The following is an 18,674-nucleotide window of genomic DNA, read 5'->3' on the forward strand; positions in this document are numbered from 1 at the left end:
TCTATGCAGGGAATTAATTATACTCAACAATTAAATCACAAGGCATTTGTCTCCCAGATAATCTATGAATTTGAGTTCAGCATTTCTATGGGTACTTTTGTGCCTCTCTGGCGAGTATTTCAATACCAAAGAACACCGGCAACTTAAATGCCATTCCCTGGGTTTTATGAAAAAGCAATATAGGAAAGGAAATAGGGCAAATATCAACAACAAAGAACCCCTACTTTGAGTCAAACAATAAATGCAAATAGAAGAACCGCAGCAGAGGGGAGACTTAGGGGGTGAACCCCGGGGCTCTCAGTATTCCTTCCTGAAAATGCTCACCGGCTAGTTTGAGGCAAGAATATTCTGCTCCCTTAAAAAAAAAAAAAAAAATCCTAATCGTCGTCAGTGAATCCTCCTCGCTCAGCTTCCCAGGCAGAATTACAACGCAGTCCCAGAGGCACCGGGACATGAACACTGAACCCTGTCGCCGAACATAATCAGCCCAGAAGAGCAGCTAACTTCTTAAATAACCACAATTAAATTTCACACACTCTCTTCTCCCTTCCTGGTTTTCAGACGTGGGGTTATTTATCAGAGAAGAAAAATTGGAGGCTGCGGCTTCCGGAGGCAGCCGGGCTCTCCTAACCTAATCAGCGGCCGCCGCCCCGCAAGCCAAGGCCCTGAACCCCGCCCCCGCCCCGCCCCGCCCCCGCGCCCGGGGCCCGACCTCCACCGCCTGCAGAAGGCGCCCGGGCCACCGGCCGCCGCCTTCCGGGAAATCGGGTAACCCCCCCCCCCCCCTCAGGAGGGCGCCGGGAGCGCGTGTGCGTGTGTGCATGGGTGTGCGTGGGGGTGTGCATGGGGCGGGGGGATGCCAGCGATTTGCTTTGTCTGTATTTCCAGCTCTCGGCCACCCGCCGCCACCACGAAGGCCGAGGGGAAGCGGCCGAGCCCTGGGGCCTCCGGGCTCCAGCAGCAGGCTCCGAGAAGAATGGAGATTTGCAGATCTGATAATGAGCCAGTTAATGACATAAATGATACCTCAAGAACCTCACTAAACCATCCAGGTCCTACAATTTAATCTGTAATAAATACTCCTGCATCATTGCGAGATGGCTGCTCATAATGGCAAATGAAATATGCTGGTATGATAGGTACAATAAATCTGGATTTTCCTATGGTTCCCTCAGGCTAGAACAATATGTAACCACAGTGCGCACTGTCAGGATGAGCAGATCTCAAAGCCATCATAAAATCTAAATGGGGACTAATTAGGAGGCCCTTCCCTTCCAGAGTTACTATTTCTATTGACATTTTCCATGCATGAGCCTCTCCATAACATCATAAGTCACCAAGATAAGAACTCCCTAGATTATAGGGAAAAAGCTTTAATGGAGAAGTTGAACTCAAAGGCGATGCATAAATTTTCCTTTTGATACTATGGGAAGTCTGTGTTCAGTACTTTCTTTACAAACTTTCCAGCCAGGAGCAGGGCACTTCGCAGCCCCTCTGCGCGCTTGCCTTTGGCCTGGCCCGTCGGTGTCCGCGCCGAGCGCCGGGTCGGCAGGTGCCCAGGGAGGGCATCAAGGCCAAGGGGCCGCTTGTAAAACTTCAGGTCAGGACAGCCGGGAGGCGGGCTTAGCAGGTTGGCGGCTGCTTCAGGGCCTTTTGGCTCGAAGGTTGGGATTTTCCTAAAGGTCACCTAAGATTCGGCTTTCCCAAGGCCCTTCCAATCAGCAACGAACGAGCAGAGTTCTTCAAACAGGCCCTTCCAAGGCAGGGAAGTGACAGCTCTTTCGACTAGCCAGGGTGCCACAGGGTGCCACAGGGTGCCACAGGTCCTGGGGAAGGGTGAGCAGTGCGGCTTTGTGCTGCAGGGGGTTGGGAAGGAGATCCCCAGGCACCCTGAAGGGGCAAGGTGGTGGCTAGAAACCAGGGCCTTCCTGTCAGATGAACCTTCTCTTTAGTTGCCTACCAAGGATATGACAAGTTTGGGAAGTTTCACGAGAAGCAAAATCCTCAGTGAAAGTGGCGATGAAAATAACTAATCCTGTAGGGTTGTTGGAAGGGTTGAAATGTGCATGTGGATAATTTAAAAAATAGCTATGAATATTATCCTGAGGTTTATTATTTCATTTCAAAGGAATAAGATTAGGAAAATACCACGGAGAGGGGATGTGCACCCCAGTATCCTCTTTTCTTAATCTTTGTTTTATGCAAGAGGAAAAGCCAAACATGGAGGTGGTGAGTTGTTGTATGATCTTATAAAACGTTAAGTCCTGGATTAAAGTCCTGGTCCAATTCTTAGCTTAATTATTTGCAAGTATTATCTGTCTTTGGTATTTGTTCAAGTGTTTTTGGTTACTGAATAATGAGTGCAGGACCAAGCCCAGCACTGAGCTCTCTGTGGGCAAGTTAGTCCTGCAATTCCGTTAAGAGCTGAGGTTTGGAGCTCTATGGGGTCCTCAAGCATTTTCTCTCTAGAGTGTGGGTCTGCAACCAAGACCACTTACAACTGTGCATAAAAAGTGAGTAACGTACAAATAACTATCATGGAACAGAAAATTGAATTGCCTCTCCTACCTATTGATTTAGCTACTAGTGGAGTAAATACGGTTCTGTTCTTGACTATCTTCTACTCAATGCAATAGATCACACTCTCTGATAGACATCCGATGAATGGCTTTAACCGCAAATACTTTGTTTGAGTTTGAGATTGAACTGATGGTATCTTAGAAGAGAAATAACACAGTTCTGTGTGTACATCTATTCATTTTAAATTTCTGTATAAACTTCGTCGCATTCTTGCCTTCCAGGGGGGCTGAGTTTGTATTTTATTATTTTAATGGTCTTGTTTTTTGGGCATTGGGCTTGTATAAACTTTGGTAAAATCATTTCTTTTTCTTTTTCTTTTTTTAAAAAAGATTTTATTTATTTATTTAAGATAAAGAGAACACCAGCAGAGGGAGAAGGGGAAGCAGACTCCCTCTGAGCGACGAGGCCTATGTGGGGCTCCATCCCATAGTCCTGAGCCCAAGCAGACATTCAACTGACTGAGCCACCCAGGCACCCCTGGTGAACTCATTTCCTTTGCTTGTCTTAGCCACCGAAATGCAGCTTGTATCAGCTAATACTGAAAATTGTGAAAATGTCCTCTTCATGTTTTATATTTTTATAGAAAATGCCATGGTTAGCTGTAAATATAAGAACATCAATGTAATGAAGATAAAATATATTTCAAAGCCTATATAGCGTTCAAACTTTGCAGTTTTTTGTGAAGTTAATATGTATAAATTACATTTAAAATATTTAAGAAATACAAGTTAGATTGTTAGAACCTAACACAATTTTCCTTGTAAGACTATTTATCATTATTTAACTGAAGCACTCATCTTCTTGATTTTTCTCACATCAACAATACTAAAATAATTTTGTTAAAAGCAATGTATACACTGAATTCTACACTGAAGCCACCACTAAAAAAAAAAAAAAAAAAAAAAAGGTAATAACAAAAGCAGCAAAAAAGTCATCATGTTGAGACCCGGGATCCAGTCCTGCATTGGGCTCCCTGCATGGAGCCTGCTTCTCCCTCTGCCTGTGTCTCTGCCTCTCTCTCTCTGTATGTCTATGAATAAATAAATAAAATCTTAAAAGAAAAAAAGTCATGTCATTGGACTTCTTTATTCCACTACACTCTTATTTGAGGTGGTGAGAGAAAACACTGTTTAACACTAATAATTTTCAAACTTCAGGTGTTTCCTGGGCCCCAGTCAGGCTTTTAGGATTTAGGGCCAGCTGTAGGGTCAAAAATGTTCTCTTACAAGACTTAACACAGGTAAAAGTAGACTGAAGATCTTGTGAACTGAGATGTCCTGTCGTAGCCCTGAATTCTGAACTGAAAATTATCTTAGAATTGAAAATTACCTCCCAGCTTCCCACAGCCCTGTCTCCATGGGGCTTCTGAGATACTGATTAGCTTTCTAAAGCTTAGGTGTTTAGAGTTACAGTTTATTCACTCAAAAAACCATATATTTTATGTCTCTTCTGTGTCACACACTATTTTGGGTGATACATCATGTACAAAACAGGCAAAAACTCTGTCTTGGTGGAGCTTATGTTCTATCACAGGGAGAAAGATAATAAATACGACACAGGTAAATTTATAATATGTTGGATGGTGATAATGCTATGAGGACAAAGAAGCAGTGTTAGAGGGAGAGGAAGTGGCAGGGGTGCTGCAGAGGAGGGTACTGAGATTTTATATGGGGCAGTTAGGCAATGCCTCACAGAGAAAAGGAACTGGAGCAAAGACCTGAAAAATATGAGGAAGCCAGTCCTATGGATATTTGGAAACAAAGCACTCGAAATAGAGAAACAGCAAGTGCAAATGTCCTGAGGTGGAGCCATGCATGTCACCTTTAAAGAAAAGCCAGAAGCTTGGTTTCACTGGAGAGGAGGGGGCAAGGATGACAGCAATGGGAGAGAAGGTCAAAAAGGTGGCAACTGGCCAGTAGCCTACATTCTTTGTAAAAATGTTGACCTTTATTTTGAGTGAGATGAGAAACCTCTGAGCAGAGGAATGACAGGATCTGATTTACATTTTTGGACTATCACTCTGAGCTCTGCATTGAAATTGGCCTGGGGTGGATGAGAAGGGAGGTGGGCAGGCAGGGTGGGCAGGAAGGGTAGCCTGGGGTGTATGGAAAGGGGAGGATAGGTAGGCAGGGTGGGCAGGCAGGGTAGTCTGGCATGGATGGAAAGGGGAGGGTGGGCAGGAAGGGTAGCCTGGGGTGGACGGGAAGGGGAGGGTAGGCAGGATGGGTAGCCTGGCATGGATGGGAAGGGGAGGGTGGGCAGGAAGGTTAGCCTGGCATGGGTGGGAAGAGGAGGGTGGGTAGGAAGGGTAGCCTGGGGTGGGTGGGAAGGGGAAGGTGGGCAGGAAGGGTAGCCTGGTGTGGGTGGGAGGGGGAGGGTGGGCAGGCAGGGTAGAAGCAGTGAGACCAGTAAGGAAGCTACTGTAGTAATCCAGGGGAGAAAGGAGCAGGGTAGGGGCTAGGACAAGGGGGGTACAGCTTGGGGAAGTCGTCAAATCTGGGATGTGTTTTGAGAGCACAAAAAATAGAATTTGCCAAAGAATTGGATCTTCATATGAATGAAAGATGGGAATGAGAAAAGGAAGGATTAAATACTCCTAAACATTTCTTTTTTATAACAAAGACTGATCAGATTCTCATACTAATATAGGAGAGAAAATGATTATTTTGTTATGATATGTTATCCTTTTATTCAATAGACTCAAAAGATGCTGATCGAAAACCTATGCTGTGCCAGGTTCAGTGCTGGGGACACAATGGTGAAAAAGACAGGCAAGCTCCCTTCTTCTCTGAGCTCACATTTTAGTGGGAGTGGAGGAGGAGAAAGAAAAGAAGATAAAAAAGTAACTAAAAAACAAAGAAGATAGTCATATTTTCTGTGGTTTACTAGCAAGGTTGGCATGCTTGAGAGAAACATTCTTAGTCATCAATAATCTTTATGTTCATCTTTTTTTGGTGATAACCTGTAAAAAGAAGACTGCTTCCAATATTTTGGCTCACACCTAAGCTAACATTTTTTATTTTTATTTTTTTTTACTGAATGTATGGCATTGAATTTTGATAAAATCAGGATTCTAGACCCACAGAAAGATGGAAAAATATCAGAGTCAGAAACAAATATGAGGTATCTGGATATGCAAAGAAAGTACCCCAAATCTAAGAAGAGGCAGAAAAAAAAAACCCATGCTAGCACTACAGTAATACAAAAATTCCATTAAGTTTTTGTTTTAGTTTTCATTTGAAGCTAAGGAAAATAATTTACTGCTAGTTATAAGATGGCACCCCTCAATGAAAGTTTTTTGTTGTTTAAATTAAAAATGTGTTTTGCCAAATTGGGCAATTCAGACAATGAAATTAATTTTGGAGGTTTGGATTATTTGCTTAGCCTAAATTCATGAGATAATTGCTTCACAACTTCTTTAGATGATCTTATTTATTCTCATAAGTGTAGCTACCGTACAGACAACACTGAAATCTCTATATTTTTAGCCCTGACAACCCATTGAGGTTTCTGGTTCACGCACCTCTGTGTTGGCTGAACACATCCACCAGGATGACACAGAGCTACTTCAGAGTCTACACATCACTGTATCGTCACTTCTGTTTCTTTCCAAACTCATTAGCTAGTTTTTACATTTGAGGTTTTCTCTCATTCAATCGTCATTAAATCATCCAACCAATTTTCAAACCAGAAACACGGGAGCCGAACTCATCTCTCCCCTCTTTACGGTTTATACACAAACATGACTAAACCCTGACTGATACATTTTAGTCATTTTTCTCCTTGCTTACAATACCTCGGTGTCTCCCATTATCTACAGGATGCCCCTGTTACCCACAGTTCTCTCCCTAATGCTCTTCTGCACCCCTCTCTCCACCCAGTGACGGGGCTTATGCAAATATGAATTTGCCTGACATGCTCTTCCCTCTTCTGAACCTACCTAACGTGTAGTGATCCTCAGGATGGAGTGTGGGCTGCGTTTTCTCCAGAAGGCATCTCTGATCCTCAGGGTGAGTCATCCACCATCCTCTGTGCCCTCAAAGTTCTTGACACTTAACACATTACTGCATCAGATTATTTTTTAGGGAGCTGTCAAACCTCAAACTCAAGATGAAAAGTTCCTCAAAGGCAGATACATGTGTTCTCACCTTTCTATCCTTAGCACTCAGTGCAGTGCCTGACATGCAGTAGACTTTTATCAATGCTTATTGAATTAAACTACTACTTAGATCTTACTCCCTCATCTGGAATCTGAATATCATACATAATATTTGGAAGTGCTAAAAACAATAACGGGGATGATAGAAGTTGTGTGGCTTAGGCAAGACCTTGGCTTTCCTACTAATTGAAATACAGCAGGTGAATATTACTTAATTTTGTTTTTTTTCTGCAGTAGTGTCTGCACTGGATTCTAGTGTCAGAATCCCAGTTCACTCTGTGTCACTAACCTTCTCTCTGAAAATGTGTGGGTGGTGTTTTTTCATATTTTTCATAGTAATGCGTTTTAGAAAAGGATTTCTGAGCTTCAACTGCTGCCTCAAAAAGTACTGTCTCATATTTTAGTCTAGATATGGAAATCTACAAACAATATGTGAAAAAACAAGTGAACTCACAGTAAAATCCACCCAAGGATATGCCAGATGGCCATACTCATGCAAGAGGTTGTCAAAATTAAAAATCAGCCAAATAAAGACTGCTGGGCTTCTTTGGTTAAAGTCATCTTCTTTGTGTCCATAAAATATTGGTATATTTGATTGAGCCAAGTATTTGTGTGGATTTTTTTTTTGATCCATGTATTTGTAAAACAAATATTTATTAACTGGGCAATTGTGTATATATGATAGAGGTATGCAAATATGCTAATACTTTGTAAAACAAATGTAGATGGATAAATTTATTTTGAGAGTGCCTCACTTCCCTATTTGACATAAGGAGATGATTGAAATAGATGATATATATGACTTGATAATATCTTAGGAATCTATGAATACGGTTACATCAGCATGAGGATACAATATAATGGATTGGACAAGTTGCAGATTTGGGAAAATCAGTAAAGAATTTCATAAAATTTAAGAAATATATTCAGAAAAGATTAGAAGGCTTAGATTCAAAAGAATAATAATGATAACTAGGTTTTATTGAAATGCAATAGTATGACTGCGTCCCAGTCATCAGTCCAAGCACTTCAGATGCATTATTTTGTTGAACTTATACAACAACACTATCAAGTGGATACTGATCTTATTGTCCCTGTTTTAGAGATGAAGACACTGAGGCTCAGAGAAGTTAAGTAATTTTTCCAGGGTCACAAAGCTAACAAGTGGAAGTACCTAATTTAAAAGTAGGCAGTCTCCCACCAGCGCCTATGCTATTGACAAACATAATATTCTGACTTATTCTGTTGGGCTTCTTTTCCTTCTGATTGCCAAACAATGCTTATTGATTTTTTCTCTCAAGTCATCTCATGCTATTGAATTATAAATATTTAAGAACTACTTTCATTTTGTGATAACATGTCTATTTGATACACTATTCTTAAAAAAAAGGCACTGGTCACATCAAAAGTGTGTAGGAATTAGCACTCAACTCTAAATTACTTTTGCTCAAGGGTCTTTTTTCTGGGGATGAAGTTTTTGTTCTCCATTTTGGTCAAATTTATATTATTTCAGTTTGTAAGTTAATTTTTTTTTCTTTAGATGGCCTACAGTATCTTATCCTAATGACAGCCATCAGGCCCTCTGAATATGGCCTTCTGATGATTAACCTTTGGGATGCCTAAGGTCATCCTGATAGAAGGTTTAATACTTTAAAATGCAAATCTGGTCATCTGGGATGTCCAAGTAGATAATCATCACTTCTCAAAATTAATGACTCACATGGATTTTTTTTTATAAAGTACTACATTTAAAGTACTACACACCCCTCTCTCCAGGTTTATTATTGGGATTGCTTAAATGTTAATTTGAATATATATATATTATACATACATATACACATATTGACTTTCAGCAAAGACACTATAAATAGAAGCTTCCAAAATCTGCTTACTTAGGAGAATCAGCCAAGGTAATTTTTCTGAGAAGAAAGATAAGAGTTGGTGTACTAGCAAAAAAGGTTAGGTAATGCTTCTTTACCAGTAGCACCAAAAAATTTTTTTTTAAAGATTTTATTTCTTTATTCACAAGAGATACACAGATAAAGCCAGAGACACAGGCAGAGGGAGAAGCAGACTCCCTGCAGGGATCCCAATGCAGGACTCGATCCCAGGACCATGGGATCACATCCTGAGCCAAAGGCAGATGCTCAACTACTGAGTCACCCAGGTGTCCCAGCCTCAAATTTTTAATGGCTTAACACAATAATGATTTACTTTTCAATCACACTATATACCTTAGTTTTTTGTCTATAACTGGTAGTAGACAGGGAGACTCAGCTCAATGACTGACAGACAGTTTCATCCTTAAGATATCCTTCAGCAAATACCATGCAAAGGAAAAGAACATGTGAATAGTGCATTGGCTCTTTAAAAAAAAAAAATTTATTTATTTATGGGAGACAGAGAGAGAGAGAGGCAGAGACACGGCAGAGGGAGAAGCAGGCTCCATGCAGGGAGCCCGATGTGGGACAAGTTCCCAGGCCCCAGGATCACACCCTCGGCTGAAGGCAGAAGCTCAACCGCTGAGACACTCAGGATCCCTGGTGCATTGGCTCTTAAAAGTTCTGCTTGAGAATAATACCCATCACTCCCTTGTTCAATTCATTTGTCAAAAGAAGTCACTTGGAGAAGCCTAAAGTTCAAAGAAACAGTTTTTAAAATGTACAGTTTTGGGATCCCTGGGTGGCGCAGCGGTTTAGCGCCTGCCTTTGGCCCAGGGCACGATCCTGGAGACCCGGGATCGAATCCCACATCGGGCTCCCGGTGCATGGAGCCTGCTTCTCCCTCTGCCTGTGTCTCTGCCTCTCTCTCCTCTCTCTCTCTCTCTCTCTCTCTCTGTGACTATCATGAAAAAAATAAAATTAAAAACTTTAAAAAAAAAATGTACAGTTTTACCCCACTACTGAAAGAAAGGGAGCTGGAAATATTTGGTGAACAGCAGTCATGAATACCACATATTTGGTGGAGTTTTATCCACTGTTTCTGGTCCAATTAAAAAAGTCTTAATACATATATGCCCAAAGAAATGCACAGATCCAGACCCACCCTGAAATAAAATGGAATCAAGCAAAAATTCAATGAAAGAAACAAAGGAGGGAAAAAATGGCAAGGAAAGAAACAGAAAAAAGTAGAAAGCAGAAAAAGATATCAGAAATAAAGCTAAACACATTCGCTTGCAAAATAATTTTTTAATTATTTTTTAAGCTAAGAGAAAAGATTATCATCAGGATGGATTTAATCATATATATATAATTAAATTAATATTAAAGTATTATACATATCAAAATAAGCATATATGTGCTATTATAAGTTACAAACTGAAAATAAGAATATAGTTCTCGGGCAGCCAGGGTGGCTCAGCGGTTTGGCACCGCCTTCAGCCCAGGGCGTGATCCTGGAGACCCAGGATCGAGTCCCGCGTTGGGCTCCCTGCATGGGGCTTGCTTCTCCCTCTGCCTCTGTTTCTCTGTCTTTCTCTCTCTGTATGTGTCTCTCATGAATAAATAAATAAAATCTTAAAAAAATAAAGAATATAGTTTTCATAGAAATACCTAGAAAAAGATACACCACAAAAATATTAACAAATGATGTAACATAGTAATGGTGTATTCTTATTAGGCAAATTCAAATTTAAGGCAGAAAACATTACTAGAGGCAAATAGCATTGCTTTATAATGATAAACACCTTAACTCAGTAGAAGGAGATAACATATGAATTTAGTAACGGTCTCAAACTATATCCAGGAAATAAATGGTAAACTACAAGAAAGAAGTGACATAATGCAAATGTTTAAATCTCCTTTCTCCATCATTGATATATTCAGTAGTCAAAAATTAGTAAGGATAATGAGAATTCAAATAGCATAGCAAATAAGCTCAATCTATGTAGAACACTAAATTTCAACAGTTGGAAGATGCACATACTTTTCAAGCCATACTGAATATTAATAGCAACTGACCATCTTTGTCATAAAACAAATCTTAATATATTTTAAAACACTATTATCACTCAAACTTCATGACCACAGGGCAAATAAGTTGTAGATAATAGTGAAAAATCAACATATAAGAACTAAATGAAGATTTTACATTTTTTATTTCCAAATAATTGTGGATCAAAAAGAAACTGTAATGGAAATTAGAAAATAATTAGAATTGAATAAGATAACCCTGATATCACTTATTTTGTACCATTAAGGAAGATTAATGGGCCATGTATTGATTTAAGTTCTTATTTAAGGACAAAAGAAAGATGAAAATCAAACAGTTAAGTAACTAACTTTAAAATTAGTAAAAGAAAACCTTAAAAAAGAACAAGTGAAATAAAAGAAGAAAATCATACTAATAATAGGCTATAGTAGAACAGCAAAATAGAGAAGTTCAATATAGTCCAAAGTAAGTTCTTTGGGAAAAATATAAAATTATTAAATACTGATCAAGGTTGATTTTAAAAATGCATTAAAATATAACAAGAGAATGTTTTGATCAGCTTTGTGCAAATAAATTTTAAGGTTTAGATAAAATGGGCAAAGTCTCCAAAAAACGAATTAAACAAACTTATACAATAAATTCTACAACTTTCAGTGATCAACAGTCAATTTTTTTCCCAAAAGAATACAAAAAATCCCAGACAATTTATAACTGAGTTGCTATACATACTCAAGAAACAGATATAAAAATCTAACAAAACATCCTCCAGAGAATAGAAAAAGTAAAACCACTCCAAAATTCACATTACAAGTCTAATATAATTTTGACACAAAAACCAGACAAGAAAAATAAAAGAAAAATTAGCCAATATAATTTATGAACATAGATTATATTATGTTAAAAAATATTAGCAAAACAAATTCAGCAATCTATGAAAAATGTAATACATCATGGCCAAATAGGTCTCCTCAGGAATACTTGATTTATTGAATGTTAGCAAAACTATAGATGTAATTAACCAAATTATATAAATAAATCAAGCAACCTTATTATCTTAGATGCAAAAATAGTATTTAATACAATTTGTTTATTTATTTATTGATTTTAGATTTTATTTATTTATTCATGAGCGACAGAGAGAGAGAGGCAGAGACACAGGCAGAGGGAGAAGCCAGCTGTACGCAGGGAGCCTGATGCAGGACTCGATCCCAAGTCCCCAGGATCAGGCCCTGGGCTGAAGGCGGCGCTAAGCCACTGAGCCACCCAGGCTGCCCAGTATTTAATAAAATTTAATGCTGATTCGTGACATTAATATTTTTAGAACATTAGGAATGTTAAAATGTTACAGTACCTATAGAAAGCTTTACAGCAAATATAATTGATAATAAAACTTTAATACAGTAAGAGGAAAGTAATGCTTCCTAACACCACCATTTATTTTCAGTTTTTTCCTGGATATTCTAGCCAGTATAATGTAATAAGAAGAAATAAGATTTCCAGGAAACATAAATTAAAACTTATAGGTAGATGGTATGTATGGTTGTTGAAATAGAAAATCAAAAGGAATGTAGAGATAACTAGGATTATTAAGAGCTTAGCAAATTTAATGAATTCAAGATGAAAACTCAATTATATTTTTAATACATTAATTTAATATATTATATATTGTATTTCAATACATTAATAAATGCATTAATTAATAATTAATAAATGCAATATTATTTAAAACATTTATTATGCATACAAAATAGAAAAGTATCTAGGAACAAATACAATAAAAGATATGCTAAACATTATGAAAAACATAAAAATGTAGTGAAAGATATGGAAGTAAACCAATAAATGAAAATATATACCATATTCATGGATCAAGCGATTCATCATTTTAAAGATGCATCAACAGTCCACAAACTGATTTATAGATGTAATGCATTTCCAGACAAAACATAGGGTTCTGTGTGTGTATGTGTGTATGTAGATTGACAAATTGAATTTAAAGTTTAGTGGAAGAGCAAAGGCCAAGAAGAATCAGGACATTTTGAAAGAAGAATAGTATAATGTGGAAAACTTGCTGAGGTAGTTAGAATAATGAGGAATTGTATTTGAATAGACAAATTATCAATGAATAGACTAGAAGTCTAAAATAAGATGTGGATCTTATATGGAATCTTACTGTATGACAGGGCTGGCATTGAAGATAAATGGGTTAATAAATGATACAGTGAAAATTTTTAGCCGTATATAAAAATAGACTGAATTCTTATTTCATACATGCGCGAATCAATGCCAGAAATATTAAAAATGTAAACATGAAATAGAAACTTTAAAACTTAAAATATATTTTTATATTTGAATATCCTTATAATATTGAGCTACAGAAGGATTTTTAAAATAAGACTCCAAAAGCATAATGCATAAGCGAAAAAAATCTGTCACATTTGGAACTTTTACTAATCAAAGTAAGCAGATAAAATTAGAAGATAAGCCATTTGATATTTTGCAACACAGATATTGGATAATGTCTATAATGTGCATGCCCACATACTTATACAGAATTTATATATAATATTGTATATAATATTATATAATATATAGTGCTGTTATATATTATTTGTATATATAATACTATTATATATTAATTATACATATAAATAACCTTTCTGTAAATCAACACGAAAAGATAAACAAGCAGAGAAAAAAATAGGTGAATAATTAAACACACAATTCCTAATGAACACATGTAAAGATTCTCTATATTAGTCACCAGACATATGCAAATTAAAACCACAATGGGTAGCATCTGGTGGCTCAGTTGGTTAAGTCTCCTACTCTTGATCTCAGGGTCATGAGTTCAAGCCCCATGTTGGGATTTGGATAAAAAAGAACATACAATGGAATATGATTTAGTACACATCAGATTTACATAATTAAAAAAATCAGAGCATAAAAAAATGTTGGCGAGGAAGTAGAGCAATAAGAAGAACTCATACACTTCTGGTAGAAATGTAAATGGTTCCAACCCCTTAGGAAAATTATTGGACATCTCTTAAGGTTGGGTGGCTCAGTTGGTTGAGTGTTCAACTCTTGTTTTCAGCTCAGGTCATGATCTGAGTCATGAGATTGAGCCCTGGATAGGCTCTGCACTCAGCATGGAGTCTGCTTGAGAGTCTCTTTCCCTCAACATCTGGCCCTTCCCCCCTTATGCTGGCATGCTTTCTCCTCTCAAATAAATAAATAAATCTTTTTAAAAAAGGGAAAAAAGCCACATACTTAATGACTGACTGAGAAATTCCATTCAGAGTGATATATCCTAATCTTGCACATATGTATGCAGAAATATGTACAAAATTTTCATAACAACTTGGTTTAAAATAACAGAAAATCTGGAAATAATTTAATTGTTCATTGACAAGTAAATTCAACAAAAGCAATAATTACACATTGTAACAGTAAACAGAAGTAAAAATAAATGAACCTTAGTTATACACATCTATATTGACAATATTCATGAGTATACTGTGATTGGAAGTGCAAGAAAACTGCAGAAAAATAGATATATTAGACCATTTATGTAAAGTTCACAAAATTCCAAAACTGAACACTGTAGGCATCTCTCTTATTATCAATAATTTGAGCTGAATTTCTTTTACTTGCACGGAAAGGAGCCCTAACAGCATGGTGAGAGTGTGAGGGAAGACAGAGGGGATGAAGAGAGATATCTGGAGGGCTTTCAGAACTTTGGTTAGGGTGCCATGAGGCAGGGAGCTGCCACAAAGGCTATTGATGTAGATTTGTAAACGTTCAAAGGCTGGCAAGAGAGCTAACCCAGCAGCGTCAGAGACAGCACAGGAGGTGTGAGAAGGGAAGGATGCTGAGTGCGAACCTAATATGTCTCGGAAGCCTGACTTGCCCCATTTCATAATTTTCCTACTGCAAGTGCCTTCCACCTCTACTGATACTGTGGGAGAGCAGAGGGTGGGGGTAGTTTTAGGAATAAGATGGCAGGTCAGGGTTTAGTGAGGGTCTGGCTCCTGATCCTGGTCATCCTGTTAGCAGAAGCCCATCTGCAAGTGCAGGAAGTGATCCTTCCAGTGTATGTGGCAGTGGCGAGGTCTTCAATCAAGTCCTGTTCTAGTCTGAGAGAAGCACAACTGACAGGAGATACAGAGTTTGGAGAGAGTCCAGAGGCAATCAACAAAAATGATGAAATGGTTGAAAAATAGGACCTCTGAGGAAAAGTTAAAGGAACTGGGCTTTTTAGTCTAGAGAAGAGGAAACCCAAGGGGGATATAACTTTGGGAATATGGATGGTTATTATAAGGATGATGGAGACCAGCTGTTTTCCCTGCTCACGAAGGATCAAACTGCAGGAGATGAGCTCGACTTGCAGCAAGAGGGATTTACGCTAGTTAGAAGGAAGAACTTTGCAGCATGTCAGAAAGTTAAATTTTATCTCCAGTTATTAAAATAACTTAAAACTGCCTTCGCTGGCAGGTTTTCAGAACAGGACAGTATAGTTCTGGGGATGTGATGAATTCTATAGGTGCCTACACCACTTTTCTGTTTATATTCTCACTTTCCATGCTTAATTAAAAGTTTTGTTTCCTAGGGGCACCTGGGTGGTTCAGTCAGTTAAGTGTCAGACTCTTGATTTCAGGTCTGGTTGCGATCTCAGCATCATGAGCTCAAGCCCTGCGTCAGGCTTCATGGAGCCTGCTTGGGATTCTCTCTCTCCCTCTCCTTCTGCCCCTCCCCACTGCTTACACTCTCGCTCTCTCGCGCGCTCTCTCTCTCTCTCAAGTAAAGAAAACAAGTCTTAAAAACAAGTTTGGATTCCTAATACTTACAGGTGGTAATTAGAAGTTATGTCACATTCTTAGCTCATATTTAGCACAACTGAAAGGAAGAGGATTTGAATCTTATGCAGTGCTTTTCTCAATGACAAAAACCATCTGCGTTCATGAGATTTTTAAATGGTACCTGAAATCAAGGACAATTGTGACTTTAATAGAAATTTGTTTGTATAATGTTGAATAAAAAAATGACAAAACGCTGCTTTTGTTTGGGACCAACAAAGAATATAGTTTCCCTCGGAACAGCACAAAGTAAAGATCTTGTAAAAACATCCCTTTTCCCTAATTTGAGGTATGTTAAAAAAAAATCCAACAGGGAAACATCTTATTCCAAGAAGGTAGTATCTGGGATTTTGGCATTTTCTATGTCAGAAACACAACGTGTATTGTTTTTCTCTGTGGGCTAGAGAGAAGAATCTTAATCACGGCTTTATAGACAGTATTCTCGGAAGATTATTAGGGTGGTTTGCCTATTCATCTTGGATACCAGCGGGATACTCTGGATTTTTTCTCATATCTTATCTTGATATGTGCCTCTATGTCCCAGGTTGGGATATAAGAACCGGGAGGTATTACAAATCCCTTACAGACTTGAGTTGAGGCAAGATTACCCTAAGAGGAAATCTCTTAGGGAACATGAGAGAACACTATTGTCAAGGATGTACTGTTGGTCCTATGCGTTTGCTCTTTGCAAGATTGGCATTTGATCATTTTGATTTGTTAGCAGGAGTGGACCTGTAAGAACCGGAAGGAATCTTCCAGTAAACTTGTCAGTGGCAAGTTCTTTAATCACACACAATAAAAGCATAAAAGGAATGTAACATACCTTTAAGTGTGTAAATGGCTTGACCCTAGAAGCAGCTTACCACAACCCATATATTTTTTGCAAGTACCATATAAAATCTTCTGCTCTGTTTGTGTGTGTGTGTGTGTGTGTGTGTGTGTGGTATTAAGAAGTACCATCAGAAAAAATATTAAATTAAAAAAAAAAAGAAGTACCATCAGGCTCCAGGTCCTAAATCCACTCTTTCTGCTTTACCTAATTATTTTTGCACACCTTTGAAGATCCATGTATAGTTAAACGTCATTATTACTTTTTTCCTTGAAGTGAACCAAACTTCTATTTCTCTTTGCAAAACTGCTGTAATCAAGGGCCAGTTCTAGCTTCTCTATTACTCAGCCCCAGGTCTCACAGAACTCAGCCCAGGTTACAAGCCCTCAGTCACACCCTGCTTTGCTTTGTCTTCCTATCTGGGAGAAGGGCTTCAACAACAGCTTAGGTAAAGGGAGTTTTTCTAGAGGTAAAGAGAAAACCTTTGAAGAGATAGTCAGAGTCTATGTTAATCTTTTTAAAATGACACTGTGATTTGTGTCTTGAGTGGAGCTACTATTGCTACATCTGAGGTTAGGAAGACTTTGACTAGGGATGATATTTGTGTTCCGGTAGGTGGAAGACTAGTGATTCTGGATGCAGCTGAAGGTACAGTCAGAGTCCAGCAATTTCAGAGAAGGGGCTTCCAAGACCTTAGCAAGTTTTGTCATGGCTTTACCAGAGTGTTAATTTGCACCAGACATGCAGTGCAAATTAAGGATCAAGCATAGTGCTAAACTGACTAAAACTGAAAATAAAGTTACTGTAAATATCAGATGAGATTAATTTTTGTAAAGCACACGCTATAATAAACACTAATTTAATTTTTGCTATTATTATTATTATTACCACTTTTACCATGGCTTCCACTAGATAATCTAGGTTTATTTTGAGTGGTTTATTTTTAGAGTTTCTTAAAAGTCCTGGAAGGTATCAGAGATACCAAAGGGTAGACAGGGAACAGCCCTAGATGGAATAAATAGGCAGTTTGGGTGGTAGATTATCATGCTTGGAGAAATATATCTTTCTCTCCTCAGCATGAGTCAACCCAATGGGACCAACATCCCCATAATCTGCTACACATTTTTGAAAAATAACATTTAGTGCGCAGAATCTCTCCTCCCAATAAAGCCTGTTCGGATTTAGGATGCAAGCACTTCAAATAGTGGTTCAAAGTTAACAGACACTAAGCACTTAACCCAATCTTGAAGTTCCAAGTTAGAAAGATTAAAGATAGAAGAGAAAATACACATAGAAGGGAAACCATTAATAATAGATTTCAGTGAAAACAGGAAAGTCTTACGAAATAATATTTCTCTAGCTTGTGATGTGATCTTGATTCAGATGACATGCCACAGTGTGAGAAGGCTTGATGCTTAATCAGTCCTCACCTCACACGACTCCAAGAAGGCGCTAGACTATCCCAAAGTCTTCAAGGACCTGCGGGTAAAATCGTAGCCACTATTTGCTAGTTTTCCTATGTGTATTATTTAATTTAATCTTCTTAACATCATTTAAGATGAGAATAATTACTCAAATAGATGGGAAAAAATAATGGCTCAGAAAGATAAATTCCATGTTCAAGGTCACTCAGCTGATGAATGGGGGGGAGGACAGAATTTAGGATTTAATATCATGTCAGTCTGAATCCAGGCCAGCATTCTCGTTACCCGGACCTGCTTCCCTAAGGATTGACGTGGAAAGTTCATTTCTGGGGGCATCTGGCATTATAAAGTACTGGCCCTGAATTCCTGTAATGTAGCAGCCCCTCAGTCTCCAGTGTTTTGTGCTACGTGGAAGGAAACCTAGATCCTGATATAAATGCCTTTCTGAAGTCCCTACAGGGTACTTAAGGCACGCTGGCTTTAGGGGCGAGCCAGGATGGCTTTCACGAGTGCAGACTGGGAGATATACTTTCCTCCGTTGCTGTGGGGCATGTCGACTTTCCCAGACATACTTGATTCCAAGCAGATACAGATGTTTCAAGTGATACTAGGCAATAGAGTAAAAAGGAATTCGAAGAATTAGCTAAACATTTACTAACTTCTACATTTCAGTTAAGTGAGAAGAAGAACCTTATCTCCAAAGAGAGTGTAGTGTGTAGGGCACCTCCTTAGAAGCTCAAAGTCTGAAATAATAGGGTATTTTTTTAAATAAAGGAACATAAAGATGAGAAGGTGGTTTGAATAAACACAAGAATTGGAAACTTGGATGCTTCTGGGACGTTAAGGAGAGATTAGACAACCTGCTACTTGCCCAGTTAATGTACATCCTTCAATTA

General features: G+C 38.4%; 1 long non-coding RNA gene across 2 annotated transcripts; it reads left to right on the top strand.

Annotated features, from left to right (window-relative positions):
- Nucleotides 1-698: 698 nt before the first annotated feature.
- On the top strand, nucleotides 699-6,574 carry LOC119867791. Of its 2 annotated transcripts, none has more exons than XR_005384482.1 (3): nucleotides 699-768; nucleotides 889-2,513; nucleotides 6,462-6,574. It is a non-coding gene; the product is annotated as an uncharacterized LOC119867791 (long non-coding RNA). The 2 variants fall into 2 exon arrangements; XR_005384483.1 differs by lacking the exon at nucleotides 6,462-6,574 and adding an exon at nucleotides 2,930-3,497.
- Nucleotides 6,575-18,674: the final 12,100 nt, after the last annotated feature.

This window comes from Canis lupus, chromosome 36 (assembly GCF_011100685.1).
Source record: "Canis lupus familiaris isolate Mischka breed German Shepherd chromosome 36, alternate assembly UU_Cfam_GSD_1.0, whole genome shotgun sequence".
In the NCBI taxonomy this organism is placed as follows: Eukaryota; Metazoa; Chordata; class Mammalia; order Carnivora; family Canidae; genus Canis; species Canis lupus.